Source organism: Pan troglodytes, chromosome 11 (assembly GCF_028858775.2).
Source record: "Pan troglodytes isolate AG18354 chromosome 11, NHGRI_mPanTro3-v2.0_pri, whole genome shotgun sequence".
Taxonomy (NCBI): Eukaryota; Metazoa; Chordata; class Mammalia; order Primates; family Hominidae; genus Pan; species Pan troglodytes.
Genome location: NC_072409.2, coordinates 90,491,044 through 90,518,433, shown reverse-complemented (window position 1 = coordinate 90,518,433; position 27,390 = coordinate 90,491,044). Strand labels below are relative to the sequence as shown.

Genomic DNA, 27,390 nt, shown 5'->3' with positions numbered 1-27,390 from the left:
CTGTAAAGAACTGCCCTATATTTAAGAATGAGTCCTCCTCTCATGTTAAAAATACCTTCAGCAACAAATTTTAGAAAGAAACTGAATCACAGTCAGCACAAGGAGTTGCTGGAGGTCATAAAGGACTAAAATCTGTAATAATTTGCATATCTCTATCAGATAATAAAAAACAAAATGTTAACTGAAACAGTTACCGTTTATATAATCTCAGTGACATTGATCAAATTGGGAGCATGCCAAATAAAAACATGTTTTCTTATTAATTCCTTAATTGTTTCCTCATTTTGCAAATTTGAGTTAATACATTGACAAGAAGATACAGTTTACTTTGCAGTAGAAACCAATGTGAATTTGCTAACCAGATGTGGGCTGCTAAATAGCAGTCACCTTTGAACTAATTTTCCTAGGCTTTCTATTTATTTGTTAGTTAAGCAAGAAGAAAATGTGGAGTTTTTCTTTCACAAAGATCCATTAAAAGTATTTCCAGGGTAAGGACCACTACAGGGTTTGGATGTTGCAGTGTATGATGGGGCAGCAATGAGCATCCTGTGGATGACTTCTGAGCAGTGAAATTAAGTTGTTTGCAAAGCTGTCTTTGGGATCAAGGCAAATGAAGTGATCTGCAACTAATGGATGCTTGGCATAGCCCTGGGACATTACACGAAGTGCCTTGGAGGTGTTACTTCAAGCAAATCACTTAAACATTCTATACTTTAATCTCTCCATTTGTACAAGGCAGAAATTATATACCTGCTATGTCTTTATCTCCCAAGAGTACCTTAGAGACTTGTAAAATTTATTCATACTTCTAAAGCATTTCAAAAGAAAATTGAACATGTAGGAAATCAGAATAATCTCGTCATGTCATATTCCATATAGATTAAAAATATTCCTATTCTCAGATTGACTAATACCATCCTAAGCAATTTGTCTTAAAGGAATTATCCAAAAGATAGAATGTACTATAGTCAATGAACAAAGATATTCTTTTAAGAATAATTTACAATAAAACACATGAAAGCAAGCTGTCTATGATATTTGATATATAAATAATAGAAATATGTTTAATTGATACATAATTTTGAGCTATTAAAAGTAATGATAATAAAATAAGGTGACATCATTGAAAATTACTTAGTATTACATAAAGTAAAAATGAACACTATTAACTAATACCCAAATTATGTGTTCTATAAGAATGAATACTAGGGCCTGGCGCAGTGGCTCACACCTGTAATCCCAGCACTTTGGGGGGCCAAGGTGGGCAGATCACCTGAGGTTAGCAGTTCGAGACCAGCCTGGCCAACATGGTGAAACCCCGTCTCTACTAAAAATAAAAAAGTTAGCCAGGCATGGTGGTGTGTTCCTGTAGTCCCAGCTACTTGGGGAGGCTGAGGCAGGAGAATCACTTGAACCCAGAGACAGAGGTTGCAGTGAGCCGAGACTGTGCCACTGCACTCCAGCCTGGGCGACAGAGCAATACTCTGTCTAAAAAAATAAAATAAAATAAAATAAAATAAAATAAAATAAAATAAAATAAAGTAGAAGAATGAATACTTGAAGAGATATGCAAAATTAAAATGAATGATGTGTTTTGGTAGTGAGGTGCGTGATATTTATTTATTACATTTCTTAAACATCCTATAATGTTATATAGTATTTATCATTTTAACATTTTAAAATTAGAATTTTAAGATGAAAGAAATAAGGACACACATAGTTAACATGCTAGAATGTTGCCTTTATTTTTTTGCTCCTGCTGTTCTGTTTTTCCCTTCTTCCATTTCCTAGACTCAGCCAATACCACCATCTTCACTGGAAGCTTTCTCTGTAACTCATAGGAGTTTTTAAAGGTTTGTCATTCATTGTGTTCTGATAGTGAAAGTATTCCAGAGGGGCTTGCAGGCTCTGTCTAGCTGTCTCCCATCCTGGCTGCTCTTGGGTCATCCACACCACTGGCTGTAAAATGCCAACAAGAAAATTAATGGAGCATTCGCCTACACCCTGATTCCTCCCTAAGGAAGCCTGTCTCTGGGGAGCCACTAAAAGGACAGGAAAAATGTGCAGAAATCTCATGGGAATGGGAAGATGTGAAGACAGCTGGTGAATTTGGCAAACCCATGTCCCTGCAGAAACCTGTCATGCAGAAATAATGTGACCTGATTCTCTATGAATATGCATTTTATTGGACTAAAAGTGAAGGGAGCATCTCACTTTGTGAGTGCAGCTGTTTTTTAAAAAGTGTGCCAGACATACCCGGAACTTTGTATGCATGATCTCATTTAATTCTCATGATAACCCAAGAGAGAGAAAACATAATGCCCATTTTAGCAGTGAAAAGAATGGAGCCCTGAAAGAGTTAATTACTTTCCCAGTGACACACTAGTGATGCCTGAGCCTTCAACAATTCTGTGCGGTCTCAGAAGACAGTGTAACTAGGGTTATGCAGAAAATCCAGCAAAAGAACCAAACAAAATTCCTCCATATCAGGAAAGTCACAATCATGCCATTGGAGCAATAATGGACATGAAACAATAGTTCAGGGCCTTTATTTTAAGCTGCTGCTATTTGTCAGTTAGATACCTTTTGAGAATACAAGCTTTCCTAATCAAACTAGCAAGTGTTGGCCTCCTATTTTTCTTCTTTAAACAACTGAAATAATACTCCTGAGATGAAGTAAAGCGTATCATGTTTAAGACCTCGTCTCTGGATTTTATTGTGTAATACCTCATCTTATAGCTAATGTGAGCAGTAAATGTCCATAATCATAAGTTTAGCCTGTAACCCAACGTCCCATGTGCATATATTTGGTTTCTTTCTATTTGCCTTTTTAGAAACATGTGGAGTTAATTTCTGTATACTCCTTTTGTCTTTATATCTCGTAGCGTCTAGGCCAGAAAGCTCACGTCGTAGGTGGGAGAGTATAGGCAATTTACATATATGATGAAATAATAAAGATAAAAAAGATTCTTCATTGTCCCCCATATGCCAGCCCTGGTTCTGGATCACGTTACACATTTTCTCAGTCTTTACAACTGGCCTTCACTATAGATAGTATTATTTCCATTTGCATCTGTGAGAAGGGTAAGGTTTAGTAACTTTCTCAACAAGATCACACTAGTGGTAAATTGGCAGCGTCAAGAATCTGAAACCAACATTTAAAGTCTTTTGCAAATGCATCAATATTCCTGATCTTCCCCCAGAGTATCTCAAACGCAATAATACAGCCCATACCTCACTTCCCTACTGGCTTTGATATGGTGCACAGATTCTTGATTGTAAGCAGCAGAAACTGACTAATTAAATTTATTTTAAAGGATATGAGATACCTCAAAGAATCATTAGGAAGTCTGCAGACTGAGCCATGGAAAAACAGCAGGAACAAAAACAGCTCCCAAGACCCTAGGCACAATTATGCCACAGAACTAGTCCTGTGAAGATAACATTGCTGCTATCATCAACCACTTGATGACGGAGCTTGCATCCTTTCCATGACCACTGGCATTGAACACTGTCTTTGCTTTTGGCCATTGCTACCCTGAAAACTCAGATAGCTGCCTCTTCAACTGCAGCCTTCCACTAATATGAGCCTCTCAGTGTCTCTGATTCTTTGCTTCATATTTCCTAAGTTGACGTTAAAGTGGGGTAAGGAGTGTCTTGTTGAACCAATGTCACACATCCATACTCTAGCCACAATGAGCACTGGGATATCAAGACGCTGACATTTTCAGCTTCTATTGTCATATATTGACTGTCATTGTCTTTCACCAAAGCTCAAAAATGCTGGTCATTACCAGTTCTCCCACTGTCTCTGAGAAATGTCAACAATGCATTTGAGTTTTTGTTTCTTACTCTTTTGCATTAAGAACAGATAGGTTTCCTTTTAAAATGCAAAGAGAATCACCTAAAGAGGACAACACACTGCTATCAGCAGGCCAAATCCTTAGTTTCTTTGTAAGATTATCTCAAGCAAAAATCAAAGCTGTAAAGATGAAATATAAAAAAAAAATGTTGGTTCAGGTTTAAGTGTAAGAAAATAGTCTGGGAAAGAATAATTTCTAGAGGAAGGTAAAACTGTTTTTGTTGTTCAATTATCTGTTTTGCAGACCTGGGAAGTCATGGTGGAGAAAGTAACTGAAAGGAAAATGAGACAATGTGAGTGGAAAGTAAGTGACAAATGGCCACGCATTCATTCAATCCTTGATTCAACAAATATTTTTGACTGCGTATGCTGTCAGGCATAGAAACAGGTGCTGGAGATAAAAATATGTGTAAAATTGTCACTTTCTTCATAACGTTTGCTTTCTTCATGTATAGGCTGCTCGGCAGCTCACAGACATTTACCTGTCAGGAGCTAATTCTCTGGAAACCAAACTCCTTTTCTTCCAAAAATATCTACCTGACATAAAATGAAACTAGATTGCACTACTTCAGTGTTTAATATTCTGAAATCATAATTTTAGCCATAAATGCTGTTTCTTTCAAGTGATTGCTGTCTGGGGATTCTCATAGCAGCCGTAAGTTGGGGAGTAGTCAGATCCTTCCCTGGCTGTCACTGGCTTGCTTAAGTGACCCCAAGCAAATGAGTTAAGCATCTCTGGGACTTGGCTTTTTTATCTTTAAAAGAGGGATAAAAATATCAGCCACCTGTTGTGAAGATCAGGGAGCTAATATGTCTCAGAGCTTTCAAATATCTGGCTCTAAGCCTTTTGCTATCTACGTATTAAGAACAAAGACAAGTCCTCATTGCTTTCACCCAAATGCTGCATTCAAAGGAGGAAAAAATTACAATATTTGAGTTCTACAAGGCTTGAAGGTTATTTTGTATTAGTTTGAATTTCAAACTGTTTTTCTCTGTTGTACTCTTGGCACTGCCATTTGTTAAGTACAGCACTTCATTTGCATAATAATTACAAAGTTTAACAAATAGCATTAATGTCTGAAAGAAAGAGGTGCACTCCATTTAAATTACTGACAGTATTACATTACACATTTTAACTGCAATTTTTTTTAAAAGAAAGCTATTCCATCCTAATGTGCTATACAGATTCCCAGAGCTCAGCATTATTTGTGCTTTAAGAAGGTAAAATCTCTTCCTGTGCTCTTTAGTGACTTCTAAAACCCTATTCATAAATACTGATTAGGCACTATTTCACCATAGGACAGAGCTCTGTTGGCACAACTCCCTACTCAAAGCCAAATTGGAAATGTTAGTATAGTAAATTAGGCCAAATGTCCTAGCTGTACTGTACAGGAAAGATCATCTTTAATAAATAGATGCTAATGTAGCACTTGGATCACTTATTGCTGTAAATGTCAACCCTTGGCCTTGATTTCAGGAAGTTTAAAAAAAAAAAAAAGACATTCAATGAATGTGTGCTATTTTAATGAAAAAGGAAGAATAAAGAGCAAACCTGAAATACACCATTTGTTTTTTGAAAGAGTGTTGAATTTGAACAGAAACTCACTGCTTAATAGTAGTATGAGGAGAGAAAAGGAAAAAATGAAAAGACTTCTAATTCTTCCTGCTTATGCCCATGTTGTATTTGTTTTGTTTTGTTTTTGTCTAGCTTTGTTCCTTTGTGGATTATAAATAATGTATTTTTAACTAGTTTTCTTTTCTCCTCAATTGTTTGTCCATAACTTCCTTTGAACAAACTTAGATCCGCTAGAAATAAAGTATCCTTGATTCTGATTCCCTGCAAGCCATCCTACCACTTCTCCACTCATATGCTTTTATATCCAGGCAAAACTTGCAAACGCAGATCACACAACTCATGGGCAAACAACGTAAAAAATTCTATTAGAAAATTATATTAATTAGTAATTATTGTTTTATCCCTATATTTGGCCTAAGATAAGACAGCCTACTTTTAATTATAAAATATGTCTTTAGAGAGCATATAGGCATTTCAAAGAGAGAGACCATGCACATATGCACATATTATTTACCTCATATAAATAATGTATAAAAAATTTGATCTGGCTTGGTAGCTTGTCCAAGCATCCTAACCTACCTATGTTAACCACCTATGACTGGTTCAGTTATTTGACCTGAAAAGGTGAAGTGCAGTAACTAAAAGTAACCACGTTTTCCTGATTTCCAACCAAACACCAACCACTTGTTAGACCTTACAAGCCACTTAAATTTCCCAAGACTCACGGTCTTCCGTACACTGGTGATGACAGCACCTGTCTCACAGTTGCACTATGAAAGTGATGAACATGAAAGACTCAGTAAAATGCCATTGGCATGTAGATGGATCCCAAGAAACAGGCAATATTGCCATCATTATTTCTAAACTGAACTATTTTGAGTCCTACTCATTAAGAAATTGTTATTTTATTCCCAGCTTTAGTCTGAAACATTGAACTCCTTATTGATAATTAATCACTATTTCAATGAAAAATTATGACTTGTTACTGGTATACCTTTAGTCTTAAATTTTCCCCACATATGATGTTTCTGGTTTATTTTTATTTTTTATTACATTTATTTCAAACTTTATCTTCTAAAACTTTAAAAATACTTTAGTAGTACTTAGCATTGTGAATGTCATGGTGTTTTCATTCAAAGTAAAATAATTTGTGTTATAATTTTTTCATAAGGTACAAATTATGTGATTTATCGTGGGAAGATATCTATGATAGAAATCTAAAGGATTATGCTAGAGAAGCTTCTCTACTGTATCAATAATACCTTAGGTAAATTCTGATAAGAGCTTGATATAACCTTGATCATAATAACTATGGTGATAGCTGAGGTTTCTAAATTCTTTGATTCTCCCTACTCTGTGTCAGGACCCATTTTATGTCCTCCAAAAGACATATTTCTAACCTTTACCACAGCCATTCAGTAGAATAACTATATTCCTACTTTAATATAAGAACTCCTGAAGGCGAAATAAGTCGTGAGGACACATAACTACAGGAGTCATCACCTGGATTTAAACCTAGGCTTTTTTTGTCTCATACATCTATGTCTTTTATTTTATCATTCTGTATTCTAATATTGAATTATAGAGATGCTTTGCTTAGTAATATTGATTGTTCAGGTATAATATTCCCCCACACAGTTATTTTTGATAGGTAGATTAGAGGTTATTTCTGTATGCATAAAAGGAAAAAAATTTTGTTTTATGTCCTTTGTATGTGATATGGATCTTTATGGGATCATTTTACTTGACTGCAACAGTTATTTTTAATTGTAGATATTACTAAAAAAAAAGGATTAATCATTTCATAGTTCAATTCCAAGGAAAGATAGCACCATATGGATTCTCTAGGTAAACGGAGTCAAGATGAAGTCCTAATAACATAGGGTTAAGTGGAGTCTGATATTATCTTGAGATGTGGATTCAGGACAGGTAAGGCAGCAACAACCACGTAACCATGTAAACATGGAACATGCAAAACGCATTATAGTTCCTGGGTAGAGGGCAGTATGTTCCTAAGTTTATGTATGAATAGCTTAAAAACAAGCAAGTCAGCTATAGCAGGTACTGGAATCTTCAAGACGGTGAGGCTTTGCCAAGGATGAAATAGGTTCTATGTGAAAAGATTTGATGTTGCAAAATAACCCAACAATGGCATTGTAGGAGCTTCAGTGGCTCAAATGTGAAGAGTTACTGAAAATTGGGGATACTGTTTAGAATTCATGTTAAGACGTTAGGGAAGACAGAAGTTTCAAATGGATTTCATTATTTAGTTTTCTACAAAGAAAAAAGACAAAATTATAAATATACATTTTATAGGTTAAACATTAATTTGAAGATGTGATGTGGTGTATTCTATATAAAAGTAATCAGAAAGAGGTAACACAGTATTAAAGTAACCTATGATGGTTTCAAAAGAATATTAAAATAAATGGACATAAAAGAAAATCAGAGATAATTTTGAAATATGCTGTTATATAATATCAGTATTATTTGAGAAATTTCCACAAAGCCCTTAAATATGTACAAGTTGAGAGCAAGCAGTATTCAATGAGCATTCATCTAACAAATAGAACTGAATTCCCCTATATGCTTAGTGAGCATTCCTGATTGCTTAATTAATGTTGATTTTTCCGACATTTATCATTGTTCTTTTCTTTCAAGAACACCAATTTTTCAGATGTTTATGCCTTGTCCATTTGTAGAAAATATGTTGATTAAACAGGTTATGTCATTCCCTTTGGTCCAGGGCTCAGATTGTAATTTAAGTTTACCAATTAGAGTGAAGGGATGGGTTGATTTTCTTTGCTGGGTGAGGAGAGTATTATTTTCTCTCTGAATGTTCTTTTCTTCATCTATGAGCATATCTAGCTCTCTCTCCTAGAGGAGAGGGACGAGGAATCTTAGTAATCTGAATGTTACTGGCAGTTGTGTTGCAACTACTAGATGAGTCAGCTTCAGTATAAAGCTGTTCCAAACATAAGAAAATATATATAGATGGAAAAATGCTGGATCTTAGATGACACCACTTAGCCCACTTATTTGCAGAGCATCACATATCTGGAATCCATCTTACCTTTTATTAGTTAAGCCAATTTGTAGCTATGTTTTCTGCCATTTGTAGTTAAACGGATCCTAAATGCACATGATTTTTGCTGTGTATTGCAGATATTCAGAAAAAACAAAATTTCTGCTCCCGAGGAGCTTATACTATAAGGGAACAAATAGATATATACATTATTACACAGATAAAATTGATATATTTTATTATATACACATATAAAAATCACATAAAGATACATACATAATTAGAAAAACAATAAGATAAATGTCATTGAAGATGTTTTCCACCCTCATACAACCAACACTCACCTATCACATTGTTCCTACCGCAGGCAGAACATGAAAGAAGCCACTATTCAGGAGAATTTCAGACCATAGCTTGCCCAGTATCAGACATGAAATGCACATTCAATGGCTTTCAGAAGCAGAAGTGGCAATGAATACAAAAACATTACCCTCAATGAACATGAGGGTACTCACCATTTGCATAGGAGATTATTACATAGAAAGATGAATTAATTCTCACAGATCTCTGTTGAGAAAAATAATAAGTATTTTGTTAGAAATTGTATATGATTTTAAATTTCACTTATCATCTGATAATCTGTTTTTGCTAAAATATATATTGAATACATACCAAGTGTTATGGAAGCACTGTGTTTATGAATTTTTGTCGAAGTGGGACATAGTTATGAGTAGTCTTCATAGAGTTATTCAATATTCAAGGCAAGAATTCATCATAAATATGGGAAAGTTAGTCAATAGTAATGAATATTTATTGAGCACTTACTATGTGGCAGACATTTTTCTAGAAGAAGCAACACAGAACAAAAGAGGCAAAATCTGTTTTTATAATGAGGCTTATATTTGGAAGGGTTGAAAGAGTTAGATCACGAACAATGTAAATTACATGGGATGATAAAGTGATATGTGCTGGAAATAATGAAGTGAGATAAGGAGTACTTGAGTTGGTTAAGGGAAGGGAGATCATAATTTCGGATAAGGTAGCCAGGGAAAACCTTGCTTAACAGGTGATATGACAGGAAACATATCTAAGAAAGAGCATTCTAGATGAAAGAACTAGCAGTACAAAGACCCTGGAGTTGGAGAGTATCTTGCATGTTCAAAGAACAGAAAGATGGCAAAGAGCACCTAGAAGAGAGTAGGCAAACAAGCTGAAGAAGATATAATGGACTCCTAAATTAGAGAAGGCTTAAGGTGAGGGCCTTTGCAAGTACTTTTACTTTTACTCTAAGTGAGATGGGAGGACACTGGACATTTTGAAGTCAAGAGTGACAGAATCTAAGTTAAGTTTCAACAGGATTATCTTGCTGCAGGGTTAAGAAAAGGTGGGGATAAAGAAAGAGCATAGTATGTTTAGAAAACAAAGAGTGGCCAAGGGAAGGGTATGAGTGTGCTGTAGTGGGAGTGAGATTGGCAAAAGAGATAGGAACTATGTTACAGTGGACCTTTATCTCTTTGATAATAATTGTGGACTTTTTTGCAGGTGATACATGTTAAACCGAAGAGTAGCATGATCACATTTATATTTCAGAAATCACAGGCTATGGCAGCATTTCTCTCTCCAGGAGAGAAATAAGAGTGAAGCAGAGAAAACTATCAAGGGGCTCTGATTTGTACAATTTTGTTTAGCTACCAATGAAAAAGTTTAAATATAAACAGTAATTTAAACAAAAAGAAGTTTAAACATTTTTAGTCTAGGGTTATCAAAGTGGTTCCTCAACCAACAAAGACTTAGACTTTTTCTGTATCGTTAGATTATCATCCTTGACACTTGTCATTTATGTTAAGATCCAAGATTGTTGTTCCATTTCCATCCATCATATGTGTATTCTAGCCAGTAGAAAGAAAGAATGAGAAAAGTATGTCACCTCCCCTTTAAGGACATGTCCCAAAATTTGCTTACACCATTTCTAATTATATCTTTTTTTGTCAAGAATTTGGCTTCAAGAATTTGGCTTCATCTAGCTGTCAGCGAAGCTAGAAAATGAACATTTTATTTTGTGTGGCTACATACCCAGCTAAAATTCAGTTTCTGTTGCTGAGGGAGAAAGAAAAATGATATTGAGGACAACTATTTGATTCTCACTCAGAGACTAGTCCAGGTGAGGTTTGCTGTATTCCTGATCTCAATTGCTGTTTCTACAGGTAGAGGATAGCATGTAAATTTAAGCAAGGTTTACAAAGGAAATCAGCCAGATTTGGTGAACAGTTAGATCTACAGGATGATTAAAAAATGCATCTAATTTGAGATTTTGACTTGAAAGTGATTTTATGACAAGGTCATTAGGCGAGATAATGTCTTAGTCTGTTAGGGCTGCTATAACCAAATACCATAGACTGAGTGACTCATAAACAAAAGAAATTTGTCTTTCACAGTTCTGAAGGCCGGAAAGATCAACATCATGATGCCAGGTGATTTGGTGTCTGATTAGAGCTAGCTTCCTTATTGATGGCAATCTTCTAGGGCATAATGTGGACAAGGAAGTTAGGTTGTGTTTACAAGGACACTAATCCCATTCTTTAGGGCCCCACTCTCATGACCTAACCACCTCTCAAAGATCCCACTTCCTAATCACATTACCTTAGTGGTTAGGATTTTAATGTACAAATTTTTGGGAGGAACACAAATATTCAATCCATAGCATGTGAGGATTCCTGGAGAAGAAATAGGTATGTAAAAAATATGTTTGATTTTGTACAGATTTTATTTGAAATGCTTCATGATAGTTGGTATCTGGAAGAAATTCTTATTTTTACATTATATTTATTTCTTAAAAGAGTAATGTAAACCACAGGACATAAATTCCTTAGAGGGTAATAGTACTATCGGAGTGGTTGAATTCATTTGGTTTTCAGTCCTGGAAATTGCTCTAGGAAATGTATTTCTGTTTACTTATGAGCTACCTGTTATTTTATTCTTGACCCTTCTGGCATTTGCTAGCATGCAAGCATAGGTTACTAACTCACTCAAAGCAATTTAATTTCGTTTTAGAGAGAAATAATGCTAATAAAATGTCTTAAAGTCTGACCTCTATTCTTTTGTATCTCCTGTGGCAATTATCTAGTCAGGAACCTGTAGAAATAAGAGACTTCCTGAAACCAATACAACATCAAAAGCAAACAGTGTGTAATAGCATTTTTGCCATTTCTCTCTGTCAACAGAGATGCTTGAACCATAAATGCCGATTAGTATTGCAGAGCTTAGGGTATCACGTTTGTAAGTAGGAGCCAGAAGAATACAAAGAGTTGTTTGCTCTGCTCTCTACCTGTCTTTTAGCCTTCTCAGTTTCCATCTTTCTATAGGTGTAATCCTGAAAACCTGGAAGACTCCAAGAAAAAAACTCTGAAAAAAAAAAAAGAAAAAATAGCAATTTATTATGTGAAGTGAAATAAAACAGGCATAGAAAGACAAATACTACGTACCCTCACTTATATGTGGAATACAAAACTGTTGAACTCACAGGTTACCATTTGGATGTGATCCAATTCAAAGTGATTAAAAATGAGAGGACCACTTACCAAGTTGAGATGAGTAATGAGCCCAATTAAGTCTCATTAGGTCTCCTCACTGGAAAATGCAATACTACAACTAGTACAACTACTATAACTGAAAATTGTTATTGCTATTGATGTTGTTATCAGATTTCATAGAAAATTCTTCTGGAGCAAATGCCCTTTGGCTTACAAATTTAGGGCTGCAAAACCATCAGTGGGAAAACAGATGACAAGTTGCTTTGAAAGAATGATTTCTCACACAATGAACTCATTTAATCCTTATAATTAAATTGAGAAAGAAAATATTCCTATTTTTCCAGATGAAGAACCTGGGGCTCATAGATTTTCAATGACTGTGCCAAGTTTACAGAGCTAGAGTATGAAAGAGTAAGAATTTGAACCAAGGAATATCTGATTTCAAAGCTTTCGATTGTTTTCGACTATACCATGCTTTTCATACAGATCTCAGACTCATTGAACAGAGTATACTTTATATTACACATTATTTCCGTTTTCAAAGTGCTTAATATGCAATGTAAATCTTTATTGTACATTTATGCAAATTATTATATTCTACTGTCAGAGCAGAATTCACTAGTCATAGGTCCCTTTTCTATAACACAAGACTATTGTGCACTTTGCTAAGTTTTGTTTGATAAATGTATGGCTTGTTTATTTATTCAAATTGTCATTGAGTGCCTACTACAATACTGTCAGATAATGAGGGCATAAACATGAATGAGCTACAATGCCTCCCATCAAGGAATCCTAGTGAAATGGGAGAAACAGGCAAACAGACCAAACGTATAATGAAAATGTCTGAACATAGAAATGATGTAGATAAAGAGTTGTAGGAGAACAAAGGATAAAAGAACCAGGTTGAATTTAAGAAAGATTTCATAAGGAACACAACATTTGGGCTGAGTTTTAAAAGGAAATCATTTAAGGATGAGATTTTAAAGTGGAGAAAAGGGAATCAAACTTTCTTGGCAGAGGAAACACATGTAAACAAACATAATGGTTTGAAACACTAGCTCTGAAGTTAGATTCTTTGGGTTCAAGGGATGTTTGTCCCTTTTTCTAGATTAGATGAAATACCTTAAGAAGGCTACATACCCTCCATAAGCCTTAGATTTCTTATCTTTAAAATAAGAAAAACGAAGGTTTCTACCATTTAGGGTTATTATAAAATACTATAAATTAAACAATTCACATAAAAAATGTATCAGAATACCTAACATGCAAGGAACACTCATTAAATATTAATATTACCTTGTTATTCAGTATGGCGATGCTTCCATTACTTAATAAACTCATTATCTAGTATGGTAAATGGAATATTCTGGTTAAGTATATACTCTAGTCAATAGTTATATTTTATTTGTCAAATTATAATTATCTGAAAATTAGAATACTGAAGATGACTTCAGGGAAGATTGAATAGATGTACTTTTCCCTATTTCTCCCTGCAAGTACAACTAAAAACCGTGAAAGTTATATGAAACAAAAGTAAGAATACTAAAACAGAGAGAGAAAAAGTCATACCAGCTAGGGACTTTGGAATTCAAGAAACCTCATGATATAGTTTGAATGTTTGTCTTCTCCAAATCTTACATTAAAATGTAATCCCCAGTGTTGGAGGTGGGGCCTGGTGAAAGATGTTTAGGTCATAAAGATGATTCCTCATGAATGGATTGGTGCTGTCCTTGTGATAGTGAGTGAGTTCTCATGAGACCTGATTGTTTAAGAAAGCTTGGCACCTCCCCCTTCTCTCTCTCCTGCTCCTTATTTAGTCATGTGATGCGCTGGCTCCTCATTTGCCTTTTGCCATGATGGTAAGTTTCCTGAATCCCTCTCCATAAGCAGATGCTGACACTGTACTTCATGTACAACCTGAAGAACTGTGAGCCAATTAAAAATTTTTCTTTACAAATTAACTCACTTCCAGTATTTATTTATAGTAATGTGAAAACTGACTAATATAGAAAATTGGTACCAGGAGTAGGGAGTTGATGTAAAGACACTTGAATATGTAGAAGCAAGTTTGGGACTGGATAATGGGCAGAAGTTAGAAGATTTTGTAGAGCTCAGAAGAAGACAGGAAAAAGGGGTAAGTTTGGAGCTTCTTAGAAACTAGTTAAATGTTTGTGACAAAAATGCTGATAGAGACATAGACGGTGAAGTCTAGGCTGATGAGGTCTCAGATGGAAATAAGGAGGTTATTAGGAATTGGAGTAATAATTACCTGTATTACACCCTAGTGAAAAACTTGGCTGTATTGTGTCCATGCCTTAGGCTTTTGTACAAGGTTGAACTTAAGAGTGATGAGCTAAAGTATCTGGTGGAAGAAATTTCTAAGCAGCAAAGCATTCAAGTTGTGGACTGGCTGCTCTATCAACCTGTGCTTAGATGTGGGAGCAAATAATTGACTTTAAGTTGGAACTTAAAGGGAAGCAGAGCATAAAAGTTTGGAAAATATGTACCCTGGCCATATGGCAGAGAAACAATCCAAACAGACTTTGGAGAAACCACCCACTAGAGAGATCAGCATGTCTAAAAGGGAGCCAAGTACTTATATCCAACACAATGAAAAAAAAAATACCTGAAAAGCATTTAAGAAGTCTTTGAGATAGCCCCTCCCATCACAGTTTCAGAGGCCCCAGAGGAAAGAAGGGGTTTCTGGGGCAAGGGCCAAGGCCTTGCTGCCTAGTGCAGCCTCAGGACACTGATCCCTACATCTTGGTAACTCAGGGTTCAGCCTTGGCTCAAAAGGGGACTAAGTACAGCTTGGGCCACCACTCCAGAGATTGTGAGCAATAAGCCTTGGTGGCTTCCACATGGTGTTAAATCTATAAATGCTCAGAATGCAAACATGAAGGAGGCTTCGTGGCTTCCACTTATATTTTAGAGAATGTGTGGAAAAGCTTGGATGCACAGGCAGAAGCCTGTTAGAGGGGTGGAGCCCTCATAGAGAACCTCTAGTAAGGCAATCCCAAAGGGAAATGTGGAGTTGGAGTCCCTACACAAAGTCCCCATTTGTGCACTGCCTCGTGGAGCTATGGGAAGGCAGCTGCCACCCTACAGACACCAGAAGGGTAGATTCAGCAGTAGTTTGTTCCCTGCATCTGATAAAGCTGCAGGCACTCAACTCAAACTTGTGACAGCAGCCATGGGAGCTGTACCCTGCAAATCCACAGAAGCAGAGCTGCCGAAGATCTTGGGAGCCCACCCCTTGCGCCAGTGTGCCTTGGATGAGGGACATAATGAGTATTTTGGAGCTTTCATATTTAATTAATTTTCTGCTGGATTTCAGACTTGCCTGGGGTCTGTTATCCCTTTCTTTTGACCAAGTTCTTCCTTGTGGGATGATAATATTTAACCAATGCCTATATAGGCATTGTGTCTTAGAAGTAAATAACTCAGTTCTTTAACTCACAGGTGAAAGAAACTCATCTCCAGTTAAAACTTTGGATGTTTGACTTGAGGCTGGAAAAAGTTAAGCCTTTGGGGAACTATTGGCAGGGTGTGATTGTATTTTACAATGTGAGAATGACATGAGATTTGAGGGCACAGAGGCAGAATAATATGGTGTGAATGTTTGTCCCCTCTAAATCTTATGTTAAAACGCAATCCCCAAAGCTGGAGGTGGGACCTGGTGTGAGATGTTTGTGGCATAGAGACAGATCCCTCATAAATGTCTTGGTGGTGTCCTCAAGATGGTGGGTGCGTTCTCATGAGATCTGGTTATCGAAACGAGTGTGGCACCTCCTCCTTTTTTGCTGCTCCTGATCTCACCATGTAATGTGTTGGCTCTCCTTTGCCTTCTGCCATGATTGTCAGCTTCCTAAAGCCCTGACCAAAAGCAGATACTGGCATAACATTTCACATATACCCTACAGAACCGTCAGCCAAATAACCAAGCCTCAGGCATTTCTTTTAGTAATGCAAAAATTGATTAATACACTACATAATGATGAGCTTCCTCCTGGTTTACTTTTTTTTTTTTTTTTTTTTTTTTTTTGCCTCAAATATCTATAAATGGGGCTGAAGAAGCCAGCAAGCTGGAAACATCAATGAGAGAGACATTAAAACAAAACAACGCAAAACAAAACAGGAACTGGGCAAGAAGGCTGACTAGAGATAGCCACGTGAAAGAGCTGGAACTAATGAACTAAGATGACTGGCACATTATTAACAGATCTTTAGAGGGAAGGCACTGAGTGTGGACAGAGGGAAGACACACAAGCTGGGATGAAGGGGGAGAAAGCTGGGAAACCTGTATGGGGCTACTTCATACTGGGACTCATTCCTGGCCCACAGTGATTCTAGGAAAAAGGATGAGTTGAACTAACAAAAAGCAATTCTCTCCACAGGCTTCTGGAATCCCAGGCAGAATGAGACCCCTCAACCACATGGATACTTGAGTTAGCAAGGAAATCTGCTTAAAGAAATGGTAGAGACAGCATGCCAGCCAGTGTAAAGTCCAGAGGGTTTGGTGTGAGAGTGTCGTAGAGGAGCATGGCCAGGAACACCTATCCGCCTAGGCTTGACTTGCTCTCATAAGAGACTTTAGTCCTAGGGGAACTATTGGAGCTGAGCTCAGCAGGGTGGTCTTGTCCATCAGATGGGGCCGGTCTGACCTGAGCATCCCTTGATCTCCTGTCTTTCCCTGGGGCCCCAGCCTCTGCCGTGCCTGCTTGCAATATACCATTAGGAGTACTGAGGGTCTGCATCATAGCTTCTGCACTGGTGGACCACATATGACCAATAGAGAACTGCAGTGGGTTGGCCCTGATGACCACACACCAGTCTGCCCATTCCCTCCCCTAACTGTAGCTTCCCATGGGCCCATGGTCACCACCTACATTGCTTTACTGGCATGTGTGTCCATGGGAGGATTTTGCCTTCCCTGCCTCACCAATGCATCTGTGCACATGCCCCCTGCCCTGCCACTGCTGCGGATGCAAGTGTACTCTACGCACCCCCCCCCCCCACCCTTCCCCAACTACCTGCCATTGCAGTGGGAGCCTTTGTGAGCACAGAGAGTACAGAACTTACCAGTCAAGCCCCTGCCAGCTCCCTGCCCCTGCACCAACACTGATGCTGGAGTGAAACTAGGCATGGAGAACAGCAGACCCTCCCCTGCCCTGAGTGACCACTTCTGCTTGCATAAATGTACACAGAGGAAGCATACGGTCCTCTGCCCACCAGCACTCTGCCCCCATGCTAACACCACTACCAGGGCAACCATATGCACAGACATCAGCAGGGACCACCCATCCCCCCAGCTATGCTGCCTCTGCAGCTGCTGTGAACACCTGCATGGAGGCCAGCACCCTGGCACCAGCTAGCAGCTGATGAGCATGTACCCCACTGTGCTGCCACTGCCACTTCTGCTAGCATGTGAAAACAAGGATAGATCCCATGAAATGCTCCGGATAATACCACTCATCAGAGTGCTGTGACCAGCAGTCTAGGAACAGCTCAGCCCCCAACCCAGCACGGTTGGTTCCTAACCTCTAGGAGGCAGAGAACAAAGCTGGGGTCCGATAACAGTCACCCAGATTTAGAGAATGTAGTCCAGGAATTGTGAGCTGAGCCATGTCCCCCTAAAATCCTCCAGAAATCCTCAGTCAGTTGACTGAACCCACCTTATACTACAATCAATGCTCAAGGTCATCAAATAGGATTAAAAAATAAATTCCATCTAAAGGACAGCAACTTAAAAGATTGAAGAATCATCAGCCCACAAATATGATAAAGAATCAGCACACGAACCTTGACAACTCAAAAAGCCAGAGTGCCATCTTTCCTCTAAATGACTGCACTAGTTCTCCAGCAAGTGTTTTGAACCAGGCTGAGATGGCTGAAATGACAGAAATAGAATTCAGAATATGGACAGAAACAAAGATCATAGAGATGCTGGAGTACATTGAAATCCAATCCAAGGAAGCTAAGAATCACAATATAATGATAGAAGAGTTGACAGACAAAATAGCCAGTATAGAAAAGAATACAACCAACCACATAGAGCTGACACTAAAAAAATTTCGTAATGCAATTAGAACTTTTAATAGCAGAATAAACCAAGCTGAGGAAAGAATCTCAGAGCTTGAAGACTGGCTTTCAGAAATAAGAAAGCCAGGCAAAAATAGAGAAAAAAGAAGGAAAAGGAATGAGGAAAACCTCTGAGAAATACGGGACAATGTAGAGACCAAATCTATGACATATCAGTGTCCCTGAAAAAGATGAGGAGAATGGAAGTAACGTGGAAAGCATATTTCAGGATATCGCCCATGCGAACTTCCCCAACCACGCTAGAAAGGCCAATATTCAAATTCAGAAAATTCAGAGAACCCCAGAGAGATACTTCACAAGAAAATCATCCCCAAGAAACATAATGATCAGTTTCTCCAAGGTTGAAATGAAAGAAAAAATGCAGACACAGCTAGAGGGAAAGATTCAGTCACCTACAAAGGGAAGTCCATCAGACCAACAGACCTCTCATAAGAAACCCTACAAGCCAACAGAGATTGAAGGCATATATTCAACATTCTTAAAGAAAAGAAATCCCAATCAAGAATGTCATATTCTGTCAAACTATGATTTATAAGCAAAGGAGAAATAAGATCCTTTTTAGACAAGCAAATGCTGAGGTAATTTGTTACTACCAGACCTTTCTTACAAGAGCCCCTGAAAGAAGAAGTAAATATGGGAAGGAAAGACTGTTACCAGCAACTACAAAAACACACAGAAGTACACAGATCAGTGATACTTTAAAGCAACCATATAAACAAGTCTGCATAATAACCAGTTAACATAATGATGACAGGATCAAATCCACAAATATCAATAATAACCTTGAGTATAAAAAGGCTAAATGCCCAAATTAAAAAGCACAGAGTGGCAAACTGAAGAAAGAACTGAGACCCAACAGTATGCCCTCTTCAAGAGGCCCACCTCATACGAAATGACAACCATAGGCTCAAAATAAAGGGATGAAGAAAAATCTAACAAGCAAATAGAAAACAGAAAAAGGCAGGGGTTGCAATCCCAATTTCAGACAAAAAAGACTTTAAACCAACCAAGGTCAGAAAGGACAAAGAAGGGCATTACATAATGGTAAAGGTTTCAATTCAACAAGACATTATTTTCCTAAATATATATACACCCAACACAGGAGCACCCAGATTAATAAAACAAGTTCTTAGGATCTTTCAAAGGGACTTAGATTCCCACACAACAATTGTGGGAGACTCAAACCTTATTGACAATGTTAGATAGACTATCAAGGCAGAAAATTAATAAATATATTCAGGAACTGAACTCAGCACTGGATTAAATAAACCGGATAGACATCTACAGAACTCTCCACCTCAAAATCAGAATATACATTGTTCTCATCACCACATGGCACATACTCTAAAATTGACCACAGAATTGGACATAAAACAATCTACAGCAAACGAAAAGAGCTAATATCATAACAAGCACTCTCTAAGACTATAGCACAGTACAATTAGAAATCAAGACTAAGAAAATCACAGAAAACCATACAATTAAATGAAAATTAAATAATCTGTTTCTGAATGACTTTGGGATAAATAATGAAAGTAGAGCAGAAATTAAGAAGTTTTTTGAAACTAGTGAGAACAAAGATGCAACATACCAGAATCTCTGGGACACAGGGAAGGCAGTGTTAAGAGGAATATGTATAGCACTAAATATCCACATCAAACATTAGAAAGATCTCAATTTAACCATCCAATATCATAACTAAAAGAACTAGAGAACCAAGAGCAAACCAGTCCCAAAGCTAGCAGAAGACAAGAAGTAATCAAAATCAGAGCTGAACTGAAGGAGGTTGAGACATGGAAAAACATTCAAAAGATCCACAAAATCAGGAGTTGTTTTTTTTTTTTTGAATAAACTAATAAAGAGGCTGCTAGCTAGACTAATAAAAAGGAGAAGAGAAGATCCAGATAAACACAACTGGAAATGACAAAAGATACATTGCCACTGGCCCCACAGAAATACAAATAACCATCAGAGAATATTATGAACATCACTGTGCTCACTAAACGCTAGAAAATCTAGATGAAATGGATATTATGAACATCACTATGCTCACTAGAAACTAGAATATTGTGAACACCACTATGCTCACTAGAAACTAGAAAATCTAGAAGGAATGGATACATACACCCCAGCCAGGAGGTGGTTTTTTGAAAAAAATTAATAAAAAGGATAGATTGCTAGCTAGGCTAAAAAGGAAGAAATATGATCCAAATAAGAATAACCAGATATGTAGAGGGGGATATTACCACTGACCCTACAGGAATACAAATAATTATCAGAAACTATTATGAATACCTGTATATACACAAACTATAAACTCTAGAAGAAATGGATAAATTTCTGGACACTTACACCCTCCCAAAACTGAACGTGGAAGAAATTGAATCCTTCAACAGACAGTAATGAGCTCTAAAATGGAAGCAGTAATAAATAGCCTACTAATCAAAAAAAAAAAAAAAAAAAAAAAAGCCCTGATGGAAGGATTCAAAGCTCAATTCTACCAGATGTATAAAGAAGAGATGACACCATTCCTACTGAAACCATTTCAAAAAACTGAGGAGGGGGACTCCTCCCTAACTTATTTTATGAGGCCAGCATCATCCTGATACCAAAGTCTGGCAGAGACACAACAACAAAAAAAGAAAATTTCAGGCCAATATCCTTATTGAAGATTGATGCAAAAATCCTCATAAAAACATCTGGCAAACCAAATCCAGCAGCAAATCAAAAAGTTTATCCACCATGATCAAGTAAGCTTTATCCCTGGGATGCAGGTTAGTTCAACATATGCAAATCAATAAATGTGACCCATCACATAAACAGACCTGAGGTCAAAAACCACATGATTATCTCAATAGATGCAGAAAAGGCTTTCAATAAAATTTAAGACACCCCTTATTGTTGAAAATGCTCAATAATGTAGGCATTGAAGGAACATACCTCAAAATAATAAGAGCCATATATGACATACCCACAGCCAACATCATACTGAATGGGAAAAACTGGAAGCATTTCCCCTTGAAAATCGGCACAAGACAAGAATGCCCTCTCTCATCCTATTCAACACAGTATTAGAAGTACTGGCCAGGGCAACCAGGCATGAAAAAAAAAAAAGGCATTCAAATAGGAAGAGAGGAAGATAAACTATCCCCGTTTGCAGATGACATAATTCTGTATCTAGAAAACCCCATAGTCTCTATCCAAAAGTTCCTTTAGCTAATAACTTCAGCAAAGTCTCACAACACCAAAGCAACATTAAAAAAATTACTAGCATTCCTGTATACACAACAATAGTCAAGCCAAAAGCCAAATCAGGAACTCAATCCTAATCACAATTACCACAAAACGAATACAATACCTAAGAATACAACTAACCAGGGAGGTAAAAGAGCTCTACAAAGAGAACAATAACAGTCCTATTCCAAGTGGGAAAAATTGGCCAAAACAAGGAAGCTGTAGGCCCCATGGAAGTCCAGAAGCCAACAGGGCAGCCATCAAATCTTAAAATTCCAAAAGAATCTCCTTTGACTCTATGTCTTACATCCAGGGCATCCCTGTGCAAGAGGTGGGCTCCCAAGGCCTTGGGCAGCTCTGCCCCTGTGGATCTGCAGGATACAGCCCCTGCAGCTACTTTCATGGTCTGGCATTGAGTGCCTGCAGCATTTCCAGGTGCATGGTGCAAACTGTCAGTGGATCTACCATTCTAGGGTCTGTAGAACAGTTGCCGTTTTCTCACAGTTACACTAGGCAGTACCCTAGTGGGGACTCTGTCAGCGGTCCAACCCCACATTTCCCCTCTTCATTGCCTGAGTAAAGTTTCTCTATGAGGGCTCTGCCTCTGTGGCAGATTTCTGTCTGGACATGCATGCATTTCCATACATCCTCTGAATTCTAGATGGAGGCTCCCAAAGCTCAACTTTTGTCTACTGCAGACCTGCAGTCCCGACACCACATGGAAGCCACCAAAGCTTGGGGCTTGCAACCTCTGAAACAATGGCCCAAACCATTCCTTGGACCCTTTTAGCCACAGCTGGAGCTGGAGTGGCTGGGACACAGAGCACCAAGTCCCAAGGCTGCACTGAGCTGCAGGGTCCCGAGCATGTCCCAAGAAACCATTTTTCTCTCCTACGCCTTCAGGCCTGTGATGGGCAGGGCTGCCTCAAAAATCTCTATGTGACATGGAGACATTTTCCCCTTTGTCTTGGCTATTAACTTTCAACTCCTCTTTACTTACACATATTTCTGCAGCCAGCTTGAATTTCTCCCCCCAAATTTTTTTTTCTTTTTCTACATCATGGTCAGGCTGCAAATTTTCCAAACTTTTGTGCTCTATTTTGATTTTAACTAAAAGTTCCAGTTTCAGATAATCTCTTTGTCAATGAATGCAACTGAATGCTTCCAGAATCAGCCAGGTTACCTCTTGAAAGCTTTATTTCTTAGTAATTTCTTCCACAAGATACCCTAGACCATCTTTCTCAAGTTCGAAATTCCACAGATCTCTAGGGCAGAAGCAAAATGCCACCTGTCTCTTTGTTAACACATAGTATGAGTGACCTATACTCCAGTTCCTATAAGTTCCTCATCTCCATCTGAGACCCACCTCAGCCTGGATTTCATTGTCCATATCACTATCAGTATTTGGGTCAAAACCATTCAACAAGTCTCTAGGAAGTTCTAAATTTTCCCACACCTTCATGTTTTTTTCTGATACCTCCAAACTGTTTCAACCTCTGCCTGTTACCCAGTTCCAAATTTGCTTCCACATTGTTAGGTATCTTTGTATCAGTACTGCAGTCTCAGTACCAATTCTCTATATTAGTCCATTCTCACAGTACTATAAAGATATTAACTAAGACTGGATAATTTGTTAACAAAAGGGTTTAATTGACTCACAGTTCTGCATGGCTGAGGGAGTCCTCAGGAAATTGACAATCATGGCAGAAGGTGAAGGACAAGAAAAGCATGTCTTACAGGGCAACAGGAGAGAGATAGAGATCAGGAAAACTGCCACTTTTTAACTATCAGAACTCATGATAACTCACTATCATGAGAACAGCATGGTGAAAACTGCCCCTATGATCCAATCACTTCTCATCAAGTCCCTCCCTTGACACATAGGGAGTGCAACTGGAGTTGGAATTTGAGAGGGAGCACAGAGCCAAATTATATCAAACCCTCATTACCTAGTCTAAGCTAATTACCTCAAAAAGGCTGTGTCTCTAAATATCAACCCATTGGGGGTTATGGCTTCAACTAATAAATTTTAGGAAGGTGTAAGCGTTCAGTCCATACTAAACTGGTTTTCTCGCATTCAGTCCATACTATACTTGTTTTCTCCATCCAAGCATTACATACACAAAAAGGCCCATACCCACACCCACACCATTGAGAACCAGGAAGGGATACTGGACTTTAATTTGTACAAAGTCCAATAAAATACTTTGAACACTTTCCCCCTCAGGCCCACCCCACTAACAACTGGTCTCATGTCAGAGAAAACCTAGAAGGAAACTGAAACTTTCAACCTTACTGGGTAGTAATTAGGCCCCCAGACCTGCAGTGTCAGTGAGGCTACATAGTGAGACTTGATGTCTATTCAGTACTGCCATCCAGTAGTAATGAGGTGCCCCTTCTGTACCTTATGAGGGAGGTATTTGAGAAGATCCTAAGGAGATTCAGACTTTTGACCACCACGCAGTGATAATGAAGACATCGTTTTTTTTTTCACTCCAAACTTTCTTCTACTGTCAGTGAAGGTCAAATGTGGACAATAATGGGATATTCCTACTCTCACCAGAAAGGAAGGTACTAGTAGCGGCCTAGTGGAGGAGAACTAGAATTAATATCCTCACTCAAGGGTAACAAGGCACCCTCATCTCAGATGTCAACAGAGGCCAGGCAGGGAACCTGTACTTCTATACCACCACTTTCTCTTGCTGGAGCAGTGTCAGAGGAAGCTAGCTAAAACAGAAGGCTTAAATAAAACCCAGAATCTCATAGCATAGTGCTTAGAATAACAAGTTTTATTTTAAAAAAGAAAGACATCTAAGTAAATAAAATAAAAATATAATATTTAATAGATTCTAACACTAACATAGCAGAGGTATTAGAATTTTTCTGAAAAGGATTTTAACTTAGTCATTATAAAAATGTTTTGAGAAACAATCATTAATGCACTTGAAGAAATGAAAACAAAAGCATTAACAAATAGAGAACTAACTATATTAGTCTGTTCGCACACCGCTCTAAACAACTACCCGAGACTGGGTAATTTATAAATGAAAGAGATTTAATTGAGTCACCGTTCTGCATGGCTGGGGAGGCCTCAGGAAACGTACAATCACGTTGGAAGAGGAAGGAAGCACGTCCTTCTTCACAGGCAGCAGGAGGGACAAGTGCAGAGTGAAGGGGGCAGAGCCCCTTATAAAATCATCAGATCTTGTAAGAACTCACTCACCATCACGAGAACAGCATAGGGGAACCGCCCCCATGATCCAATCACCTCCCACGAGGTCCCTCCCCCAACACATGGGGATTGCAATTCAGATTACAGTTCAAGATGAGATTTGGGTGGGGACACAGAGCGAGACCACATCAAAAACCTTAGCAAAAATATAAAATATATAAAGGAGAACCAGATGGAAAATTTAGAACCAAAAATTATATTAGCCAACTTAAAAAAAAAATTGATGGATGTGCTCAACATCTGAATGCAGAGATCGGAAAGAAGAACCCATAAACTTGAATATAGAGCAATAAAAACTTGCCAATATGAGTAAGACTGAAAAATTAGATTGGAAAAAGGAACAGTCTCAGGGACCTGTGAAACTATTAAAAATAAATCTATATCCATGTCATTGGAATTCCACATGGAGAAGAGAAAGAGTGAAAGACAGAGAATATTAGATTTGTCCAGTTTGTCAAAAACATAAACCTACAGTTGAGCAAACAGCAGACTGAACTCAAAGAATTTCCCACCAAGATACATCATAAATTTCTCAAAAATAAAGACAAAAATAACAAACATCTTAAAAGAAATGAGAAGGAAACAAAATATTATCTATAGAAAGAAAAATAATTCTAAAGGTAGCAAATATTTTATTAGCAACTATAATGACCAGAAGATAATGGCACAATATTTTTCAAGTGTTGAAAGAAAATAACTGTTAGCTCAGAACCCTATATCCTTCTGAAGGATATATCCACTGAAAATATGCTTCAGTAATAAAGGAACTTCATGACCATCTCAGATGAAGGAGGACCAAGATAACTTGTTGTCAAAATACCTAAAAAATGGCTAGAAAAAATTTTCTAAACTGAAAAGATAAAAGAAGGATTCTTGGAACATCAGGAAGGACCAAAGATAAGAGAAAAATATGATAAATATAATACCTTTTCCTCTAATGTTTCTAATGCTCTGCTTCATAATTAAAGCAACAAATATCACACTGTTTAATGTGTTCTTTATATGAAGGAAATATTTAAGATGATTATGTTACAATAGAAGGAGGATAAAAGGAAGAAAATGGAGGTAAGATTTCCACACTTTACTCAAAATAGCAAAACAATAACACCAGTAGACTGTGATAAGTTATGTAGATGTAATATAATAGTTACAGCGACCATCAAATATACTCATATACACAATAGAATGCTATTTAGCCTTAAGAAAAGAAAAAAAAAAGTCCTGTCATTGTCAGCAACATGGTTGTACTTGGAGGACATTACATAAAGTGAAAAAAGCCAGGCATGAAAAGACAAATACCACATGATCTCACTTTGATATGAAATCCAAAAAAACTCAACTAATAAAAACAGACTAGAATGGTGGTTGCTAGGGGCTGATGGGAGGAGATGAATTGGGAAGATATTGGTCAAAGAACACGAAATTTCAGTTACACAAAAAGAATAAGCTCAAGAGATCTCTTATACAACATGGCGACTATAGTTAATAAGGATGTATAGTATACTTGAAAATTACCAGGAGAGTAGATTTTAAGTATTCTCACCACAAAAAATAAGTATATGAGGTAATGTGTATATTAATTACTATATAAATTGAACCATTCCACAATGTATATGTATTTCAAAACATCATATTATACATAATAAATATATACATTTTTACTTGTCAATTAAAAATTTAGGAAGAAAATTATAAAAAAACTATAGGTAAATGAAAATGTAATTATCAAATATATTTAAGAAGCCCACAGGAAGGCAGGAAAAGAAAACACAGAAACAAAAAAGAAAAAGAGCAAAACAGAAAGCAAAAGTTAAAATTGTAGGCTTAAGATCTAACATATCAATAATTAATGTACATGGAGGTTGTCTAATCCCATCCATTAAAAGACAGGGATTGGGAGATTAGTTTTAAAAATAGTACCCAATTTTATGCTATTTACTAGAAACTCACAGCAAATAAAACCATACAAGCAGATCGAGAGTTAAAGGATGGAAAAAGATATATCACACAATCATTAATCCAAAGAAAAGAGAAGTGCCTGTATTAATATTAGATAAAATAGACTTCAGAGCAAATAAAATTACTGGATACACAGAAAAACAGGATATATTGATAAAATGATCAACCCCCTAAGAAGTCATTGCAATCCTAAATGTTTAAACACCAGACAAAAGAGCTGCATATTATGTGAAGCAGACACTGATGATAATGAAAAGAGAATTAGACAAACGTACTATTAAACTTGAAGAATTCAACATCCTTCTCTCAACAACAGATAGAACTAGACAGAAATCAACAAGAATGTAGAACTCAACAATACTATATCCACTGATATATCCACTGAAAATATGCTTCAGTAATAAAGGAACATCATGACAATCTCAGATGAAAGTATTATCTTGAAACCAAATATCCTGTTATTATCTTGAAACCAAAACTAGAAATAAATGAAACAACAAAAGAAAATAATATTCATCAATATTAATATAACATGGCACCCAACAACAGAACAGAGTCTCTGACTGCACATGTAACATATACCAAGATAGAAGGATGAAATCCTGAGCATAAAACTCACCTCAACAAATCCCCCAAAAACCTGAAATCATACAAAGTTTGCTCTCTGGCCACAGTGGAATTAACCTAAAAAGCAGTAACAAAAAGATAACAGAAAAATTTTCAAATAATTAGAAACTCATAACACATTTCTAAATAATTCTTGGATCAAAAAGAAAATCTGAAGGGGAATAAAAAATGCATGGCACTAAATAAAAATGAAATCATAGCATATCAAAATTTGTGAGATAGTGTTAAGACAGTTTTGTGAGA

At 37.2% G+C, this 27,390-nt stretch overlaps 1 long non-coding RNA gene across 2 annotated transcripts in view; it reads right to left on the bottom strand.

The window, feature by feature from the left end:
* Positions 1-8,511: 8,511 nt before the first annotated feature.
* The window catches only part of LOC104007833 (uncharacterized), a 45,301-nt gene continuing 26,422 nt past the window's right edge, over positions 8,512-27,390 (bottom strand). For both annotated transcript variants that reach the window (XR_010148744.1, XR_010148743.1), the window contains exons 2-4: positions 11,789-11,865; positions 8,979-9,030; positions 8,512-8,645 (exon numbers count right to left, since the gene is read on the bottom strand). This is a non-coding gene — a long non-coding RNA (uncharacterized LOC104007833). The remainder of the gene's footprint in view (positions 8,646-8,978; positions 9,031-11,788; positions 11,866-27,390) is intronic.